Below are 21,629 nucleotides of genomic sequence, written 5' to 3' on the forward strand. Positions count from 1 at the left end.
CAGCCTACGTTTTTCATGGAGAAGCTATGACCACAGTGAAGTTGGAGTGGCTGCCATCTGTGACTCCGATGAGGTCCAAAGGATTCTGGGTTGCAAGCCGAGCCAAAATGAACACATTGTCCTCAGTAACTCTCATTTCCAAACGTCTTCATTATGGGGGGCAGGGAGCCCCAAACACACTCATGGAGAGAGGCTCTGGAGGGAGGGACCAAGCTGGATCTCATTGTGTCTGATGCGGTTTCACAGCTGAGGCAGCTGACATTTCTTCGAGGGGAGGCTGAGGAAGCATTCCCTCTCAACCACCCCATAAAGTAGGCAGCACAAAAATGAGAGCATCAGTGTCTGATGGACAAGGACTAGGAAGCTGGGGAGGTGGGGGGAGGGTGGGCACAAGGAGGGCTCAACCCCACCCCTGAAAGGGCACAGGGCTTTCCTGTACTCGGTACTAGCCGGAACACTAGGGCTGGACGTCAGTAGAGGCTTGAATCCTGCCAGATCCTTACATGTTGGCTGTGAGAACAAGATCTTCCACCTTTCAGCCCTGGGCGTTCTCTCTGGTTGCCTGGGATGTTCTCCCTCCTGGCTTCCCTGACTCCCTTCAAGTCCAACTACTGACCCACTACAAGCCTTTCCCAACCCCTCCCAATTCCAATGCCTTCTCTGTTCATTGCTCCCTATTTATCCTGGTTGTATAGATTTGTTTCTGTTAGACTGTAAGCTCCTTGAGAGCAAGGACTGTCTTTTGCCTCACCTTCTGTCCTCAGTGCTGATGCTTAATAAATGTTTATCAACTGTCTTGACTGTGACAGACGGAATGTTGGCATGGGGTCCCAGTTCTGCTACTTCTTGCTGCTAGCTGGGAATGGATTCCTCGCTGCCCACCTGCCCAATTTTTATGACCTCCCTACGACAGATTCCAACCATACTCTCAAGCTCTTGTATGTGGGAGGGAAGGGGCTTCCCCTTAGCTTTTTCAGCTACAGAAATCCTTTAGACTCTCCATTCAGGCATAATGATCAGTAGAGACACAGTTAAGTGGACATCAACCAAGTAAGCTTAGAGACTGGTCCCCTTGCTGCCCTTCAACAGAGGCTGGGACACTACCCCAACAATATGGATAAACCCCCACAAAACCCACCCACTCCCCAGCTGCCAGCGGTGAAGGATCAGAAGGCATTCAGAAGATGATACGTCCAAGGGATCATTGGAGCTGAGAGGGAGAAGGGACCCGAAGCCAGCAAGGCTAATCCTGCCCAGGGCCAGCTGAGCACACTATGAAGCATAAGCATTCCAGGACAGGATGTCAGAGTGTATTAGGGGAAAAGGTGTCCCCTGCAAAGTGACCCTGCAGGATGTCGTCCGACATGAGGAAGGGACAGGAGCCAGGAGTTCTGAAGACTGAGAAGAGGGCAAAGGTCTGGAGAGAGTAAATGCAGAAAAGCCTTGAAGGGCAGAGGGAAGGGAAAGACCATAAAACCTCAAGACAACTTTGGCATCTAACACTGTGTACCCTGAGACAAAAGCAGCTCCAAAGACCAAGGATTATTTGTGGATGGCAGTCCCGAGGAGGACAAGTAAAATCCATGCCACCTGTCCTACTCCGAACATCTCCCTTAGAGGGGGCGAGTGCTGGCCAGTTTCTGGGGGGACTATTCTTCTCCCCCCTTACCCAGGCCTTTGACCTGCCCCCTGAGCTAAGAAGGGGTGCCCTCAGAGCAGACAGCAACAGCCCAGCTCCAAAAGCCCTTCCCAAGCCTATCTGTAGGCCTGGTGTACATCAGGCCTCTCGGGCCCTCAAGATGGCCTTGTGGCTGTGCTCACCCAAGACATCTCATCTCTCCTCTGTCCCCCATGCCCACAGTGCCCTCCGAATCCCTGGTACCCTTAAAGCTCAGCTCAAAACAGCCTCCTTTGGGTCTTTCCTGATTCTTCCCCAAAAAAACATGGCTGTGTATATATTTATATGTATCTTGTATAAACTTGTATTATGCTTGTCTCCAACAACTGAATGTAAGCTCCTTGAGGGCAAGGACTGGGTTTTTCCCTTGTTTCCTTTGTCTTTATATTCAGAGTCCAGTACACCATAGGTGCTAAATAAATGCCTGCTGGCTGACCTGGCTGATCTCAGATCCCTGAAAGCTTCCTGGGGCTGAGAGCAACATTTGGAGGTGATTATTATCTGTCTGCTTTCCTTGCCTTTCACCAAAGGAAAGATGGTTTCTTCAGGGAGCAGATGCTTCCCTGTCTAAACATAAAAAGTCTGACTGTGAATGCCGGGGCTAACTACTCTCCAAGGCCCTGGCCAGTCAGGACCTGACCCCAATCAGGGTGGAAAAGCAAGGCATACCAGCTGCTCCTGGGACTCAGCAAAGACTAGGGATGGGGCTGATGTGCGGCCAGATCCATCAAGAGGCAGGTGCCGTCATTCGTGTGGGAGGTCAGTAAGATCTAGGGCATGCTGGAGGGCCAAGAAGGCAGAAAACTCCCCCTGCCCTGGGAGGTCTTTTACCTTGAAGAGGTCAGAGGATTATGTAAAAACCATTTTCCTACCAGACAAGACCTCCCAGTCAAGAACTCAGAAAAAACTGGAGGCCAAATCATGTTATGTCATGGAAAAAAGTCCATCCTTCTCCACTCCTTCCTTGACCAGCCCACCCCCACACAAATGTCGTAGCCCAAGACCACAGCCCCCTTTGACTGGAACAAAAAAAACTGGACAACTCTAACAGAGATCACAGGGGAGATCACCAATTATTCTTGGAAATGGTAGCATGTGGAGAGAGCACAGAGCCTGGAGTCAGGAAGAGCTGAGTTCAAATCTAGATGCAGACATGTATCAGCTGTGTGACCTTGGGCAAGTCATTTAACTTCTGCTTGCCTCAGTTTCCTAATCTGTAAAATGAATCTACCTCCCAGGACTGATGTGGGAATTAAATGAGATACTAAGTGTTCAGCATTTAGCACACCTGGCACATAATAAGTGCTATCTATCTATCTATATCTATATCTATAAAAGCTATTATCATTATTACTGACCTCAGACTCGTAGCAGCTGTGTGACCTTGGACATGTCACTCAACCTCGATTTGCCTACGTTTCCTCAACTGTAAAATGGAGATAATAACAGCTACCTCACAAGGACATCGCAAAGACCAAATGAGATAATAATATTTGCAAAAAGCCCTTAGTCCAGCACCACACACACATAGTAGGCACTTTCTAAACTTTCACTAGCTATGTTTGCCATAAGCGGCTGCTGCACTTTGAGCCAGGATGAGCTAGGGAGATGTGGCCTCAGAAAATATTCTTTTCTTCACTGGGTGATGGGTCTCGAAGGCCCCTCTAGATCTAAATCTACGCTCCCAATTTTAAGGCTCTGTGATTTCACTGGGACAAGATCTCCCAGAGCAGGAGGCCAGAAATCAGCTCTCACAGTGACCTGGGGCCGAGGGTGAAGAGCCTTCACTAACTCGCCCAGGCTGGGCCTCCACCAAGCCCCACACCATCCAGAGCCCGCCCATGGAATCCAACCTATGGGGAACTAAAACCGTCAGGAGACGACACTCTAGAAACAAAAAAGCATGGCTGGTAGGCACAGATGTTATCTGGGAAGAACACCTCTCTGGGTGAGCTGCCAGGGAGCCTCCTTAATCAGAGATAAGGGGAATCTGACGGCCCAGGCTCCCAGCTGCTTCCAAGCACTTAGCTAAGAGCAGGTGTTTGGAGTGAAAGTCTGGGGCTCTCCTTGGGTGAAGGAGGAGGGAACAGAGGAAGGGGAGAGAGGAAGGGGGAGAGGGAGAGAGAGGGAGGGAGGGGGAGAGGGAGAGGGAGAGGAAGGGAGAGGAAATGCCAGAGCATGGGGGGGGGGGGGGAGGGGGGGGAGGGGGGGGGGAGAGGATACCAAGGGAGCCCAATTTTTAACCTGGGACCTGTGGACTTTTTTTTTTAACATTTCGATCATTGTGCTTCAATATAATCGGTTTCCTCTGTAATTCTCTACATGTTTTAGGTTTTTAAAAACAAGATTCTGAAAGAGGTCTAAAAGCTCACCAGACTACAGCCCAAGGGGGTCCTTGACCCCTGAAAGGTTGAGGACTCTGATAAAGGACTTTAAAGGCTGCAAGGTGCTGTGTACATATGAGGCCACTTGTTTCTAACAAGAAGCAGTGAGGAAGGTGCTGTTGACCTTAGGAGCTGGGAAAGCCAGGTGGTGCAGTAGAGTGTTCTGCCTGGAGTCGGGAGGACCCAAGTTCAAATGTGGTCTCAGAAACATCTTAGCTGTGTGACCCTGGGCAAGTCACTTTAACCCTGTCTGCCTCAGTTTCCTCACCTGTAAAATGAGCTGGAGAAGAAAATGGCAAACCTCCAGTATCCTGGCCAAGAAAACTCCCAATGGGGTCATGAAAATCAGACACAAAGAAAACCCCTAATGTGGGGTCATGAAAAGTCAGACATGATTAATGCGCTAAACAACAAACAGATAGGAAACCTAGGCACAGAGCAGTAACATGACTTGCCTTCAGTGACCTGGGTCCCCTGTAAGTCCCAAAAGTTCATCCGGATTCCAGGACTTGCCCTCTATCCATTACATCATGCTTCAACACAAAACTTACCACTGAACAGAGGGATCCATCAATAAAATAAGCTTCCATTAAAAGCAGTAAGCTTGAGGAATGGGGAGAAAATTTAGACCTCAAAATTTTATGGAAGTGAAAGTTGAAAACTAAAAATAAATAAATATTTATTTTTAAAAGTAGTGAGCTCTCTGTCAACAGAAGTAGTCAAGCAGAAGCCGGATGACCATGGACGTCAGCAGGTGTTATAGGAAGAATTCTTAGGTGTTCACAACCTTCTCCCAGAAGCCCAGAATCCTAGAGTTGAAGGATCTCTGAGCCCAGAGGATGAAGCCTATGGAACCAGTCTGGGCCTGGACTGGTGACTGCGCTTCAGACACCCTTCCCACACCATATTTCATCGTGGGGCCAAAGCAGATGGAAAGGACTCCTCATTCACCAGGTTACTAAAAGCTGGCTGCCTTTTCCATAATAAACCACCACATCCACCTCAATTATGCAGCGTCTTCTACTACGTAAAAGCACAGACTCAAAGCAGCAGTCACAGGAACACAAACTGTTGATGAAAGTAAAACTGAGACAAAGGGCAGGAGTCACACAGGGTCTCTCAATATCCAGACCCAATGCCAAGTAACTGGAATTACCAGTCCCAGCAAGGCAATGAGAGCATCTGGTGCCATGTATGCTCTGGACCCTCTAAGTCCCTCCCTCCTCTTTTCTGTGGGATGGGGGGGGGGGAGGACATGGGTGCAGAATGCTGCATACACAGTCAGACTCACTGTGTCCATTACTTTTCCTTTGTTTTCTTTGAGACAAGGAAGGACTAAGGGGGTAGGGGTGGGCAGGAGAGAGAGGGAAGAATTTGATATAAAAATCAAAAAGATTAGAGGCGGCCAGCTGGCACAGTGAGTAAGAGTGCTGGCCCCAGCATTGGGAGACCTGGGATCGGTTCCGGCTTCAGATACTCAGCACCCACACAAAATAACTGGCCGTGTAACCTTGAGCAAGTTACTTAATCCCGATGGCTTTAAGAAAAAAATTCAAAAATACATCAACAAAACTTTTAAGGGAATAAAAACTGCCTCTGTCCTCAATTACTAGAATGCACCATTCTTTTTTCTAATGTTACAAACTCCTTTGGGCCAGCCTATCACTGCAAACCCTGAGAAATGCAGAGAATTCAAGTGAGTCCTAGGGCCCAAGCCCCAGAATTGCCAGGTTAGTCTCAGTCTCTATGGGGACTCTAATCTTACAGGCATTGACGGGGCAGCAGCTGCGGGATTATGTCTAACAGAAAAAAAAAAAATGGAGAGAACCCAAGTCCAGCTACAGTAGAGTGTCTGAGTAAATTGAGGCATGTTAAAAAATTATGGGGAAACTACAATGCCGCTAAGATTGGGGAACACAGAAAGCAGTATTTTAAATTAAAAATTAAATTAAAAAAGATTTGAGGAGGGGGTGGCTAGGTGGTGCAGTGAATAGAACACCAGCCCTGGAGTCAGGAGGACCTGAGTTCAAATCCAGCCTCAGACACTTAACACTTACTAGTCGTGAGACCTTGGGCAAGTCACTTAACCCCAATTGCCCTACTTTCCCCCCTCCAAAAAGGAAAAAAAAAAGATTTGAGGAGCATAGTGAATACAAAGAAATCTCAACAGAAATTTATAAAATAAAGGGGGAAAAAGATTAGATCTGAACAGAGTTCCCACTGTGTGGGAAAGTGTCTAATAAGGATGAATGGACAAAGAAAGAAAGCTGACTCACTTCTGAAGGCCTTTCTATGTGATTTCTGACCCCCACCCCCACCCTCCTCTACTGAAGCTCTCAAAGGTTACCTAGGATCTCCCAACTGTTCAATCTTTAGTCTTTGTGTTCTTGACCTCCTGTAACCATTGATACCTCCTTGGGAATGTTCTTTTCCCCCTTTGTTTCTAGACACCCACTCCTGGTTCTGACCATTCCTTTGGTCTCCTTCAATGGATCCCCAATTCATTCCTTACCCCCTTAAGTGTGGTGCCACCTAAGGATGTGTCCTGTATCTTTTCTCCCTACATCCTCTCTCCCTACCCCCCTCTATCCTCCCTCTTTCTCTCTCTCTTTGTCTTTCTCTCTCCCTTCCTTCTTCCTCTCTCCCTACCCCCCTCTATCCTCCCTCTCCCTCTCTCTCTCTCTCTCTCTCTCTCTCGCTGCTTCCCTTCCCTTCTCTCCCTCCACTCCCCCCCCCCACCTCTTTCTGTCTCTTTTTTCTCTGTGTGTGTCTGTCTCTCTCATCTTCTGTGCTTCCTTGCCCATCAAGGATCCTTCATCTCTACACAAATGATGCCCAAAACCATATAGCCAGTCCTAATCTTTCCTGAACTCCAGGCCCCCTCCCCAGAAACATGCAGAATCCCCCTTTGCAACCTCAACAAGTCCAACAGAGAACTCAGTGTCTTCCTCTCTCTGCCCACCTCTCCTCTCAACTTCCTCATTTCTACTGAGGCAGCCACCATCTGTAACACCAATGTGATACCTACAGCAGCTGCTATGAATATGCATCCATATTCCCAGGGTCTGTTCACAAAATATAATAAACCCTCCTCCTCCAAGACAAAATCAAAATATTTATTCGGGACATTGCTATGAGGATACCAAAAAGCAAGGTTTAGTACGGTACTCATTACCAATCCAGGAAGCACTGCCGTGGACATGGCAAGTAGAGTTCCACAAGCAAGTTCCCCTAGGCAAGTTCTACTTCGCCCCAGCCCCAGCCCCAGCCCCAGCCCCAGCCCCAGCCCCAGCCCCCCTTTGCCCACACCTCTCCCTCCAAGTAATGCAATATATATGCTGTTTCCAATTAAAGACTTGATTGGCTTAGTTCAGAGCAGCTTGGAAATCAGCACTTAATGGGAAAGAGGTGGGGATCCCTGTGGCACAGAGCCCAACTGGCTCAGCTCCATATGGGGTCTATTGGTGGTCGGGGAAGATCTTATATCCCATTAACCTTACACCATCCCTCCAGCATCCCAGCGGGGGAGCCATCCTCACCTCTCCCTGTCACACCACATCCATATATGCATCTGCCAAAGCTTCGGGCTTCTCCTTCCACATCCCTTCTCCTTCTCTTGACCTGGTCCTCATCACCTCTCTCCTGGACAGCACAAGGGTGGGATCCGTTATTCTGCCATGAGTTCTTGGACATATCCAATCGACTGCCACGTCCTGTCCATTCTATCTTCACAGCATCTTCCATCCAACCCCTTCTCTCCGCTCACATAGCCACCCTCAAGTGCAGGCTCCCATCACCTCTCACCTGGGAGTACCAGGAAGTCTTCTAATTGGCCTCCCTGCCTCAAGCCTCTCCCTACTTCAATCCATCCTCCCATGACGGCCAAAGTGCTTTTCTTAAAGTGCGCCTCCCTCCTGAAACCCCAGTGGCCCCCTGGTACTTCCAGCCTTCTGTTGGACACTGAAAGTTCTCACCACCTGACCCTCCCTATCTCTCCAGTCTCCTTCCACTTTACCAATCTTATACTCTATGAATTCTATGGTCCAGTTCCACTGGCCTACTTATGTTTGGCAGGATGATACATCTCTCATCTCTGTGCCTTTCCACTGGCTGTTCTCCATGCCTGGGATGCTCTCCATCTCTTAGGAATGCCTAGCTTTCCAGGAAACTGGGGAAAAAACTTGGGAGCAAATATCTCTGATAAAGGTTACATTTCTTAAATTATATGGAGAAGTAGTCAAATTGATAAGGATAAGAGTCAAAGCATACGAATAGACAGTTTTCAGAGGAAGAAATCCAAGCTATCAATAGTCACATGAAAAAATGATCTAAGTTACTAATAATTGAAATGCAAATTAAAACAATTCAGAAGCACCACCTCTCCTCCATCAGACTGGCTAAAATGACAAAAAGGGAAAATGACAAATGTTGGAGGGGATGTGTGAAAACAGGCACGATGATACACTGTTGGTAGAGCCGTGAATGAGTCCAAACATTGCAGGAGGCACTTTGGGACTAAGCCTCCAAAAATTATTAAACTGTGCCTATCCTTTAACCCAAAGATAATGCTACTAGATCTACATCTCAAAGAGATCAAAAAGAGAAGGAAAGGACTCAAATGTACAAAAATATTCATTGCAGCTTTTTTGTGGTGGCAAAGAGGTAGAAACTGAGGTGATGTCCATCAACTGGTGAATGGATGGTATATGATTGTGATGGGATACTGCTGTGCCGTAAGAACTGATAAAGGGGGCAGGGGAGAAAAGATGAAAGGGAAGGTTTCATAGAAAACTGGGAAGATTTGTATGAACTAATGCAAAATGAAGTGAGGCAGGAAAACAGTGTATACAATAGACTAATATAATCAACTATGAAAGCCTTAGGAATTCTGATCAACACAACAACCCCATAATTCCAAAGGACTCGTGATGAAGCATACTGTCCACCTCCAGAAAGAGAGCTGATGGTCTCAGAGTGAGACTGAAACACATTTTCTTCTAATTCTGACTTTTTTTTCTTCCTTCCTTCCTCTTAGATCATGGCTAACATATAAATTTGTTTTATATGTCCATACATATTTGTAATAGATTTTATTTTTCTTGCTTTCTCAATGAGTGGTAGAGAGGGAAAGGAGAGAAATTGGAACTGAAAATTAATTTAAAAAAAAAAAGAATGCTTAGCTTTCTTCAAGTCTAACCTTAGGTGCTACCTACTCTAAGAAGCCTTCCCTTCTCCCACCACCCCCACCTCTATCCCCAGGTGTCAGTTCTCTCTTCTCTCCCCTCCCCCATTCCCCTCTCTTTCCTCCCTCTCCCCACTCACCTTCCCCTCTCCTCTTCTCCCTCTCCCTCTCTCCAAACTACCAAGTAGTTTCTTTTCCAAGAAGTAACCACCATCCCTGCCCACTAAGCTCACAGAGGCCAAAGCTGTCCTGTCCGTTGGTTAGTTTGCAGGTGGGACTTACAGGCTCAGGGAATTGGACTACCCAGAGTTACAGAGAGAAAAAGGGCCAGTACGGATTGGGAATCCGGTCTTCTAAATTTAGTCCCAGGGCCCACTCTGGTGAACTATGCAGGGTAATTTCCTGCACAAGGTAGACCCTTAAATGTTTGCTGAATTTAATTAAAGGCCAGAGTCTGCAGAAGGCCTATTCTCCAACTCCAGGGCCTGCCACCGCTCCCCCCAGTTCCCTGGGCCGCCCAACCAACCTACCTACCCACACAATAGCTTCATTCTCAAGTGAGTGAGCAAAGGGCACCCTCCCCCACGGGAAGGGCTCAGGAATGTGCTCTCAGATTACAACCACACAGACCTGGCCAAATCACTGGGGCTGCAAGGAAGGCGGGTGGTGAGGCCGGGAGCTGCTGGCCCAGAAGGGATCCAAAGCAGCCCTGGCTGGGGGGGAAGCTCCACACAAAGAGCCTGGTCTGGTTTTAATAGACTCCCAGCTTTTCATCTGCCAGCCCTTCCCTCCAAGCCCCCTGAAAGCCGATGGGAAGCTGAGGCCAAGGAATGAGAAAGCAGTGGGGGGTGGGAGTGCAGGGAGCAAAGGGCCCTGGCTAGAGACCCCAAAGACTCGGGTTCAAATCCTGGCTGCCTTTCACCTTCATAACCCTGGGCAAATCACAAAACAAGCTAAATCTCCCAACTTCTCATGTGCAAAACGAGCTAAATCTCCAGGTCATACTTGTCATTGGTAAAACGGACTTGATGTCCAGACTAAGACCCTTCCAGCTCTAAACCTGGGGCCTAGGAAGGTGTTTGTGAAAAAATTCTGATCACTGTAATCCCCCGAAGGTTATTTTCTGCACATGATTCTGAGCAGGGGGTCTGAATGTCTCAGGCTAGATTGTCTCCCCAAACTTGGAAGCTGTGAGCCAGCCCTGTGATGAATGGGCACAAAACATAGATGTAGACTCACATCTATATGAAAGCAAAGGAATTCATACGAATCCAAGGATACCTGTGAGCATTTGGGGCACAGCTAAGTCAAAGGACCTGGGTTCAAATCCTCCCTCCTACAATTATTAACCTGGTAACACTGGGCAAGTCCTTTCCTCATCCGTAAAATGAAGAGTTAGAGTTGGACTCAGTATCTATGACCCTATGGCAGGAAAGAAGATATAATGTGTCATGTCCACCCCCTCACCATGAGGCAGGGGTAGCTAGCATAGCATGTGGCTAAAAGCCTAGATGAGCCAGACAAATCTGAGCAGTGAAGGGTGGGCTCCTTCCTCCTTAGGCTTTTAAATCCCACCCCTTCACCCTGGCCTCTTCCCACCCTTCCAGTCTAATGGCCTGCTTGCTGCTCCTCAAACACAGCACCCCATCTCCCGCCAGGCCTGGAATTCTCTCCCTCCTCGTCTCCATCTCTCGGCCACCCTGGCTTCCTCCAAGCCCCAACTACAACCCCACCTTCTACAGGAAGCCTCTGCCCATCCCCCTTAATTCTAGTGCCTTCCCTCATGGGTCATTCCCTAAATGTCCCCTAAATAGCTCCTCTGCACATAGCTGGTGGCATGGGGTCTTCCCCGTTAGACTATAATCTCCCTGAGGGCAGCTTCTTCTACTTTTCTATCTCCAGCACTTAGCATGGGGCTTGGCACAGAGTAGGAACTTTGCCAGTGTTTGTGGACTTGATTTTCCCTGAAGGAAGGATTCCTTTTAGGACGGAGCTTCCCCACTTAATAGATTAACAATGTGGTCCCTTCGAACTGCCCGATTCGCCCAGGGGGTTAACCAGGCAAAGCCCTGGGCCCACAGGGTATTCAAGGGTCCATCTTCCATGTGAAAGTCTATATTCCTCAGTCATCCTTGCTGGCTGTCTACTAGCCCTAAGGCGCAGCCCACCATGCCGCCCTGTTAATGTTTAAAGGCAGCAGGAAAAGCTGGCGGGGTGAGGTCATTTCTGGCCCAGGGCTGCCTGTGGTAGCTATCAACAAGATTCCCCTGAAAGTAGATTCAAACCCACTCCCCTCCCACCCAAAGCCGTTCCAATTTAAGATCCCCCAATGATGGAAGAAGGAAGCAGATCTCTGTGGAGCTGGGGCTCCAGGGGCCTTTCTAAAGGGGGAAGGGAGAAGTGGGATGGGGGCGGGGAACTCCCTGCCTGCCCAGGGTGAGGGGTCACTGTCACTCACAAGTGACCTTTAGCTTCAGCCTCTCAAGTTCCATTATCTCAAGAATAAGGAAACAAGGAATGACTGTGTCCTGAGAGAAATGACTCCCATTCAAGATTCTGTACTGCTAGAGAGAACACAGAGGATAAACAAAGACCGAAGAAAGGCCTGCACTTTTATTTCACCTTAAGCCAAGTTCAGTGTGTAAGAGCATCAAAAGGGCACAGTGGGGAGTGTCTCTAGAGTCAAAGGGCTTGGGTTCAAATCCTACTGCTGACACTTGCTACCTGTATGACCCTGGGTAAGTCAAAACCTCTTTGGGCCTCAGTTTGCTTATCTAGAGGTGGATTGGACTGAACAGCCTCTAATGTACCTTGGGTATGTGAGTTGACCTCCCTAGGCCTCAGTTTCCTCCTCTGTAAAACAAGGTGACTAGACTCAGCTCTAGATTTATGCACTGAACTGGGTTCTGGCTGAACCAAGCTCAAAGCGTCCGCTTCAGGGACGGCTGAAAGAATCAGGCAAGCTCTCTGCCTCCATCCTGGGGCCCCCCCATGGTGGAGAGATGAGGCTCTGGTCGATGCCTGATTCTTAGTTAAGGCTTGCACTGGTTCACAAAAGCCATAGAGTTTTCACCTCTCCATGGTCCAGAGGAGATAAAGCTTTGGATTAAGTGCAGAAGCCACTCATTAACCATCCACTTTCTGCATGCCCTGGGGGGTAAAAGGCCCAATGAAAAAAATATCCATCCTTGTCCTCAGGGAGGGTACTTTTCTGCTGGAAGGGCACCGAGTGCACTATCCTAAGTAATCACAAAGAATACGACTGCATTGAAAGAAGAGACCACTCTTGAATGAAGAAGGCACACAGATAGGCAGTCAGAGGCCTCTCGGGTGTGACCTTGACCAAGGTTATACCCTCCTGGGAGCCTCAGTTTCCTCTTCCACAAAATGAAAGATCTGGGCCAGGATGGCTTTTGAGGCGTCTTGTGACCCCAGTGTCCTCCCAACAAGGAGCCAGTGCCCTGGATGGTTGAGTATTTGGGGGAAATGCCAGAAAGGAGGAGAAAATCAAGCTCTGGCAACAAGTTACTGTTTCTTTGCTTTTTTTCTAGAACCAAATCATGCAGAAGTATTTACGAAGCCAATGCCAGCCACTGGTGATGAACAAGGAGCAAACAATCCCAGGTCCAAGACTTTACAGCGCAGCAGAGGAGACAACCCGGACTTAGGAATGTATACAGAGTAAATCCCCAAGGTAGAAAACACGGATTTCTTCTCATGTGACACAAAAAACTAGGCTTTGGAAAGGACATGAATGTGGAGGCTGGGCCCCCACAACCACCCACACCCACACACTCAACTCAGACAAGGCCATTCATTCCACTCATTCCCCACACGTTCCTGCCCAAAATACCCAGCCACTGGCTCCCTCCATGGCCCAGAGTCTGCTGTGGAGTGAAGACAACAGGCCTGCAACTGATTAAGTGAATGTGCGAGAAGCCAGCTCGGGGCTCTCAGGGAAACAGAAGAAACAATATCATCCAGTTCAATATTTCTCCTGGCGTGAAGCCAAGGCCTGACTCAGCTTGAAACAAGCAGGATTTCAATCACTCTGAGGTTCTGCTCGGTCCAGCAGAGATCAGCTCACACCTAACTTTTCACAGCTTTAATCAATAAGAAAACATTGTTTTTCCTCGAACCAAAGTGTTTTTCACGCTAGTAGATAAACTTGGGGGGTTACTGGGAGAAGCCTGCCAGGCACCCCACCTATGGAAGACCTGCTTCTAAACCCCTCAGGTAGAAAATGTGTGGAGCCTGATTTCTACCCTGAATTCTCCTGATCCAAGTCAGATCTGGTCATAAGTTAAATATTCTAAGTCTGATCACACATGCTCCCATTGGAAGATCCCTCAGCAGGCTTCTCCTAGCTCAGGGGTTTTTAAACTTTGTTGTGTCTGGGTCCCTTTTGAAGTCTATGGGATCACACAGATCTATCATCTATGGGGTCTGACTCTTCATGACCCCGTTTAGGGGTTTTCATGGCAAAGATACTGAAGCAATGGAACTGAGGCAAATAGGATTAAGTGACTTGCCCAGGGTCACACAGCTAGTGTTTAAGGCTGGATTTGAACTCATGATGATGAGCCATCTTGATTCCAAGCCCAGTGCTCTATGGACTATGCACCATCTACCTGCCTTCAATTAATATTAAGCACCTACTATGTGTCAGGTACTATGCTAAGTCATGGGGGATACAAAAAGAGGCAAAGACAGTCTCTGACCTCAAGCAGCTCACAATTTAAGGGTGGCCCAATCTCCTGGTCCCTTCTCAGAATAATATTTTTAAAGCATAAAATACATATAAATATATAATAATAAATATGTTATATAAATAATAAATACAAGATTACATATATGTATTACATATGATAATATGAATAAGTAAATACATATAATGAAATACAATAAATATATAATACATATAATACATAATAAAATACATAAAAATATAAAATTACAAAGAACAGAGCACTGCGCCTGAAGTTGGGAAGACCTGGGTTCAAATATGACCTCAGACACTTCCTAGCTGTCTGACTCTGGCCAAGGCTTTTGCCTCAATTCCCTTCTCTGTAAAATGAACCGGAAAAAGAACTAGCAAATCACTCCAGTGTCTTTGCTAAGAAAACCCCAAATGGCTTCTCCAAGAGTCAGACACGACTGAAAAATAAGCAAAACTCAATGTCAACCACAAAGGGTCACCCAGCCTCAGCCTGCAGCCCTCCAGGGAGGGGACCCTCCCACCGCCCAAGGCAGCCCCTTCTGCTTTGGATGCCTAATGGTCATGGCTCCTCCCATCAAGCCTGTCTTGTCCCACACTCTACTCCTGGTTCTCATTCCCTCCTCCACACCTCCACAACAGCTCTTCAAATATTTGCAGATGGCTATCATGTCCTCCCTAAACTTCTCTTCCATAGGCTAAACACGCCCCATTTTCTTCAATATATATATATATTTCTTTTCCTCACATAACATGAGCTTGAGAGTAACCAATCAATCAGTCAGTCAACATGCATTGATTAAGCCCCAGCTCTGTGCCTGGCACTGTCTTCAGTACCAAGATTACACAGAAAAGCCGAGGAAAGCCAGGTTTATGGGGTAGAGAGTGCTGGTTTATGAGTCAGAAGATCTGGCTTTAAATTCCAACTCTGACATGGATCATCTGTATGACGCTGGGCCAGTCGCTTCATGTCTCTGGGCCTGCTGGATCATCTGTCCAATAAGGAAGTCCACCTCTTTGATCTCTAAAGGCCCTTCTGCTTCTAAATCCCATGACACTGGAGTCTTTTCAAATTACTGACAGCAAAACTAGACAAAGGACTGCAAGAAATAATACACAGAGGAGCAGCTAGATGGCACAGTGAATAGAGCACCAGCCCTAGAATCAGGAGGACCTAAGTTCAAATTTGGCCTCAGACGCCTAACACTTACTAGCTGTGTGACCTTGGGCAAGTCACTTAACCCCAAATGCTCTGCATTCCCCCTCCAAAAAAAAAAAAAAAACAAAGAAAAACAAACAATGCACAGAGCTTATGCACTAGAAATAATACATGGCCCGGGCTTCCAACAGGTTTCTTTAAAATGAGAAGGATGGGTTAGACCTGAGGTGTCCAAGTCCCAAAGAAACAGGAGCCACTAATCTGTCCATAAAGATCCCTGTGGACTGTATACGGACTTAGTTTAAAATGGCGTGTTATCTGTTTTATTAAATGTTTATTTCTTTTGGTAACTATTTCCCGATTATATTTTAATCTGGCTGAAGCTGAACTGGAGAGAGCTGTGAGCCTCATGGGGACTATGTGTTTATCCACTCTGGACCAGACTACTCTGAGGGCAGTCGTAGAGTTATGACCTTCATTGACTTGCCCAAAGTCCCATGAAGTAAGTGACAGAGTCCACACTTGAACCCGGATCCTCTGGGCCCAAGAACGGGCCACTTTCCTCTACATCACAGCCTTGGTTTACTCTGGTATTAAAAGTATGCGTTACCACTTACTGGCAGTGTTTTATTAGCTGTTAAAAATAAAGTTGATAGACGCTGACATTCTAAATGAGAAAGGAAAGAAAATGAACCTTTTAGAAACGGTTTATGAGGAACAAGTCTAAGGATGTGGGCTGGGGGATGGGACAGTTGGGCTGATTTGGAGCAGGCTGAACAAACAGTCAGATGACTGATAGATGGATGTCAGTCACCCTCAGTAGGGAGCAATTCGGTCAGGACTCACTCAATAAAGCAAATGACACAAAGCTGGGAGAGAATTCATGTTTGAAGACAATCAAAAGCCAAGACGTACAGACAGGCCTGCCCAATGGGTCCCCAAATCAATAAAGATCTGGGTCTACTCAGTTTCAAACAACTGGATTCAAGGAGGACAGACTGGAGGATACATGGTTGTGTGACAGCTAATGGGGCAGAGACCTTGGTAGGGTTAACGTGATTACAAGCTCCCTGACCTCAATGTAACAATAATAGCAGCACCAGCAGCAGCAGTTGGCATTGATACAGCACTTCAAGGTTTGTGAAGCAGTTTACAAACATCATCTCATTTGTCCCTCACAACAGCCCTGGGAGGTGAATACTATTATTATAGCCATTTTACAGAAAAGGAAAACTGAGGCAGGCAGAGGTTAAGTGACTTGCCCAGGGTCACACAGCTAGCAGGTATCTAAGCCAAGATTCAAACTCAGGTAGTCCTGATTCCAAATCCTGTACTTCATCCATCAGAATCCTGCAGTGTACCACCAGAAATCACAGTTCTGGTCCAAAAAATAAAAACAAATTTGTCAAAAATATATGTAGATGTGATTACTTTTAAAAAATAAATTTTAGGGGCAGCCAGGTGGCTCAGCGAGTAAGAGCACCGGCTCCAGTGTTGGGATGACCTGGATCAAATCCGGGTTCAGATACTCAGCACCACACCCAGAAATAACTGGCCGTGTAACCTTGAGCAAGTTACTTAACCCCTATTGCTTTAAAAAAATAAAATAAAATAGATTTTAATATGTAAAAAAAAAAATTTTTAACCAAAAAAAAGTAAGAACTAGCCAAAGGAACTGAAGATATTTAGGTTAGAACAATAGCTGGTGGACAGAATGTGACAGCTGTCCTAACGCCTTAGTCTAATGTTCCAATCCCTCTATTATCTGATTTCAACCAAGCTTTCCAGCCCTATCTCATATCCTTCCCTTTCATATACACTGCATTCCAAGCAAACCAGACTGTAGGCTCCTGGGCTCCCCATGCCATGTCCTTGTTCCCATCATGCACCACTCTCAGGCCCTGCCCCATCTCCTTTCACCTGCACCTGTCGCAAACCGTGAAATCCTTCAAGGAGTCACCTGAATGATGAAACCCTGTCGGTCCCTCTGTCACCGCTCTGCCCCACCAGCCCCTGAGCAGCAGAGACAGCACTATTCATTTTTGCAAACCCTCCTATAGCCCTGCACTCAGTAGGCAATTTGTTGCCTACTGATGATTCTTAGTCTAAATATAAGGGAAAATATATTTAATGTTTGTCAAATGAATAATGATAGATGACATATAATCGGATATGTAGAATAATATGATAGAAGACTGTCACAGGAGAGCAGGTTCATTACTAATGGTGATGCTTATTGTCACAGGACTAGGTTATTGCTGAAGATAATAAGAATAAGAAGGTCTGTGAAGTGCTTTACAAATATTACTTCATTTGATCATCACAAGAACGATGGCAGGGAAGTGCTATTAGTGCCCCCGTTTTACAGTTAAGGAAACTGAGCAGAGGTGAAGTGATCTGCCCAGGGGCACACAGCTAGTAAGTGTCTGGGGCTACTTCCTGACACCAGGTTCAGTACTCTATCCACTGCAACACCTAGCTGCCTCTTGGTATTTGCTAGGTGACCCAGGAAAGATAACCTGAGCTTTCCACGCTTTGGGGAAGCTTGAGGTAGGGAGAGACTGGGAGGAATAACAGGTACGGTCGCAGTGCCTGGGCATCAGAGGGCTGTACCCAGCTCTGTTTGGAGAGGTAACACTTAAAAAGTCTCTAACAGTCTGGATGCTTTGAGAATCAAGGAATTCTTTTATGAAAAAGATTATTCTACTTAAAAGTTAGCTGTAGATTAAGTGATCCCCTTTACTTACAAGTTAATTTAAAAATAAAAGAAAACTAAAATATTTTCTTGGATCAAATTAAAAGCCAGAGAGTGGCAAATTTAAGGGAAGCCAAATAGATGCTCCTCCTGCCAATCTAACAATATACAATTAAGAGTCACCAAGCTGATTATGCTTTGCTACTGCTAGGATTTTCTCCTAAAAATATCATCCAAAATATTCAAAAGCTGCTTTATTTGAAATTATGAAAACCAGGATCTCTGGGAGAATGACTAAATTATGACATAGTAATTCGAAGGGATATCATGGCAACGTTAAACTGACCAATATGAAGAAATTTCGGAAAAAAAAAACTTTGAGGAAGTTTTGGGAATTTTGAAAGATGCACAAAGAGAAAGAACTGCATGATGAGGAGACAGAGATGGGCAGACAGAGCAATTAAAAACAAAAGCGACAGCTTTATAATCCCACAGATGGGACTCCTTACAGAGACCTAGGACAAACAGATTTTGGGTTCTGCTTTGTTAAAATGTGCTATAATATCAATTCAGCTGAGTGCCCACTTAAGACAGCGAGCTCCTCCGAAGCCAAGGTTCTCTTCTCTATTTGCAACTATGGGCACTACACACAGTAAGCCGTTAATAAGTGTTTTTTTTTTCATTCACTATGCTCTAATACAATAACTACCAAGGCAAAGACCATTCAGGCCCTGGAGGAATGTCCAACTCTACTCCTGAGAAGAGGGGTAGATAACATGACCATAGCTAAGTAAAAACAAAAGAGAAATCCAGAAACAGGACTTTAAGAATACCTGAGGAAAGGAAGAAAAGGGCACTTTCAGCTAGGGGAGGTTAGAGATGGGGGACAGGAACAAAACTCAGGCACTGTTATGAGGAAGAAATGGTTCTTGATTTAAACCTTGAGGGATGAAAAAGATCAGAAAAGAAGAGTCCAGGAGGAACGCAACAGAGTATATTAAGAGGAGTCATATAAGATAAAGTGAGATTGTGAAGGGCCTTGAATGCCAGCCTCAATCAGCCATAGGAATTCACTGAAGGCTTTAGAGCAGGGGAGAGATATAATCCACACTAGTTTTAGGATGATTTCTTTGGCAACTACTGGAAAGAAGGGCTGGGAAGAAGAGAGTCTAATTAGGAATCTCTTAGGTTTTCTCTTTCTTTTAATTCAAATGCTGCCCATTCAAATCACAGGGATTTGGTTGAGGTTGCCTCATATTTAAATTGTTAGAATTTGCTATGAATGTCACATTATTTTTTTAAACTTCACTAAACAGAAAACTGGAAATGAATCTGCTACTTTTGTTACTTATTTAACAAAAAGTTAGCAAGTCCCCACTCGATGTGATGAGTATTCAGGGTAAAGTTACAGAGACCCTGGGTTCAAATCCAGCCGCAAGCACTTAAAGATTTACTACCTCTCGGGGCTCAATTTCCTTAAGTGTGAAATAAAGAGGTTGGGTCAAATTTTGTCTAAGTGTCCTTAAGGCTGGAAATCCATACTCCTATATACCCCAAGGATAAAGGGTGATAACAAGGACAACAGCTACCATTTATTATCCTTGACATGGTGCTTTAAAGTTTGCAAAGCACTTAACATAGCTGGTCCTTAAAACAGCCATGCAAGTCGGTGATATTTTATCTCCATTTTATAGATGAGGAAACTGAGTCAGTGAATCAACCAGCAAATATTAAACTCCTATTATGTGCCAGGCACTGTGTGTTAAGGCCTGAAAGAGGTTAAGTGACTTGCCCAGGGTCACACAGCTAGGAAGTGTCTAGGGCAGGATATATACTCAACTCAATCTTTCTGCCTCCAGGATCAGCACCCTATCTACTGCACCACCTATTGGCCACAAAGAGGAAGGAGGGCCCACTCTCTAGGACAGATTAACTTGTGGCCATTCCTCTAAGTAGAGAGACAGACATACGCAGTTCTAATCATGAAAACAATTTAGGTTTTTAACAACTATTCACACTTTACAGTACTTTCAGCTTACAAATTCTGAAGAAACCTGCCAGTGGAGTGCAAAAAAAGATTATTAATCCCACTATACAGATGGAGGAAACAGGCTCAGATGGACCAAAGGTCCATAGCTAACCAATGACAAACAGCAGAGACAAGGATTCTGTCTGTTGAGTTCAAGACCAGTATTCTTCTCATTACAATACCTATCAAATTCTACCCAAGGCCAGCTTATTCCACACATCTGAGTCACAAAATATCCATGGTTTGCCACCCTTGGCATTCACAAAGGCTATGACCACAAGGAGATGTAGTGGGCACCTAGCACTTAATGTCAGATGATCCTAAGGGTGGGTCCTTCTTCCACAGAAAGATGCGAGAAATAACACTCTTGCAATTCAACAATTTTTTTTAAAGTACCCAATCCAGCTTCCAGAATTTTCAACTCCAGGCTCTCTCTGTTTTTTTGTTCCTTTTGTTTCTTTGAAGTTGCTCTGAGAGTTCGTTGTTTAAAAGGGAGAGGACCAGGAATACTAGAGATCGACACCTCTCCTTCCAACAAATCTTAAAGCAATACACGATCCCAGTAAGGAACATTTTGAAAAGACTGAAGGCATTTCCCTCCACTTTCACCAGGAGGGGTAGTGACTTTCAAGCTCATCCTGGGTGATTCCAGATAGGGCAGAAGGCCCAGGTGAACTCAGCCAAGACCCAGGACAAGATTCCCAGTTGGTTCCAAAGAATAAACAGACCCTCTGGTTTCCCTCCCCGCCCTCCTGGGCCAGTGGCTCACCACCCCCACCCTCAGCTCTCACCTGAGGAGAACTTCTCAGGGGAGAGGGTCCTTAGGCTCAAACACAGAAATGTAAGAGGCCTTGGGATGTCTCTAACCCCCTGCTTTTACACAGAAGAAAAGTGAAGCTTTAACGCCAGGGGTTAGCTTACATCAGAAAGACAGCAAGAGCAGGAATGGGACCCCAGACCCTCCCCAGCACCTAAACGACAGCACAGCCTTTTTCCTAGACCCCAGGGGGAGCCTAGACCCAGCTGGCCTATCCCCGAGGAGGAGTGTTAAGCACAAGCCCAGCCTGGGCCAGCTAACCTGCCCCAGCAGGTGCAAGTACAGAGGGCCACAGACTCCCCGATGGGGTGTTCCCCTCGGGGAGGTCCCACGTTATTTGGTCAGTCCTCTCCTCTCGAACTGCTGACGGCGATCGGACGGTGGAAGCAGCGCTGTGGCCAAGCCCCTCACCTCACCAAGCTCTCACACTCTAGCTGGACAGCCCAACAGCTTCCTTCCCTCACCCACTACCCTTGGGGGTCGGGGATCCAGCACCCTCGAACCACTCACTAAATGCCCCCTCCCCGCCCTCAGCCCCCTCTAGCTCAAGGTAAGGAAACTAAGAAACGGGACGGAGCTCTTCCCTCCTCTGTCCAGCTCAGTGAAGGAGCACTGGCTAGGAGCCCTCCCCCCAAAAAAGTGAGCTCAAGAAAAATGTATGTGTCACACGCCGCCCCCGCCCCCCCCCCACGAGACAAAAAAACAAGAAAGCTAAGTCGGGAGGTAAAGGCCAGACCCCCTCCCCGAAGGGAGCTCAGGACGATCAAAGGCTAGACCCACCCTCAAAAGTGAACTCAGAAGAGGAGCGCCGGCTTAACCGAGAGCGAAGCACCGGGCAACAGCTCCCCTCACCCGGGAGCGCGAGAACCACACGGGGCTGGGGGGGAGGGGGAGGGGATTCGGGGGGAAGGTGGAAAAGGGGAGGGGAAGGGGGTTCGGGGAGGGGAGGAGAAAGGGGATTCGAGGGA

General features: G+C 46.7%; 1 protein-coding gene across 6 annotated transcripts in view; it reads right to left on the reverse strand.

Moving 5' to 3' along the window:
• Positions 1-21,629, reverse strand: part of FLNB (filamin B) — a 159,128-nt gene that overhangs the window by 136,606 nt on the left and 893 nt on the right. The gene's annotated exons all lie outside the window — the stretch shown is intronic.

The sequence above is a fragment of the Petaurus breviceps genome, unplaced genomic scaffold (assembly GCF_028583685.1).
Source record: "Petaurus breviceps papuanus isolate PSGF00001 unplaced genomic scaffold, PetGlider_PUasm1.0 174, whole genome shotgun sequence".
NCBI lineage: Eukaryota > Metazoa > Chordata > Mammalia > Diprotodontia > Petauridae > Petaurus > Petaurus breviceps.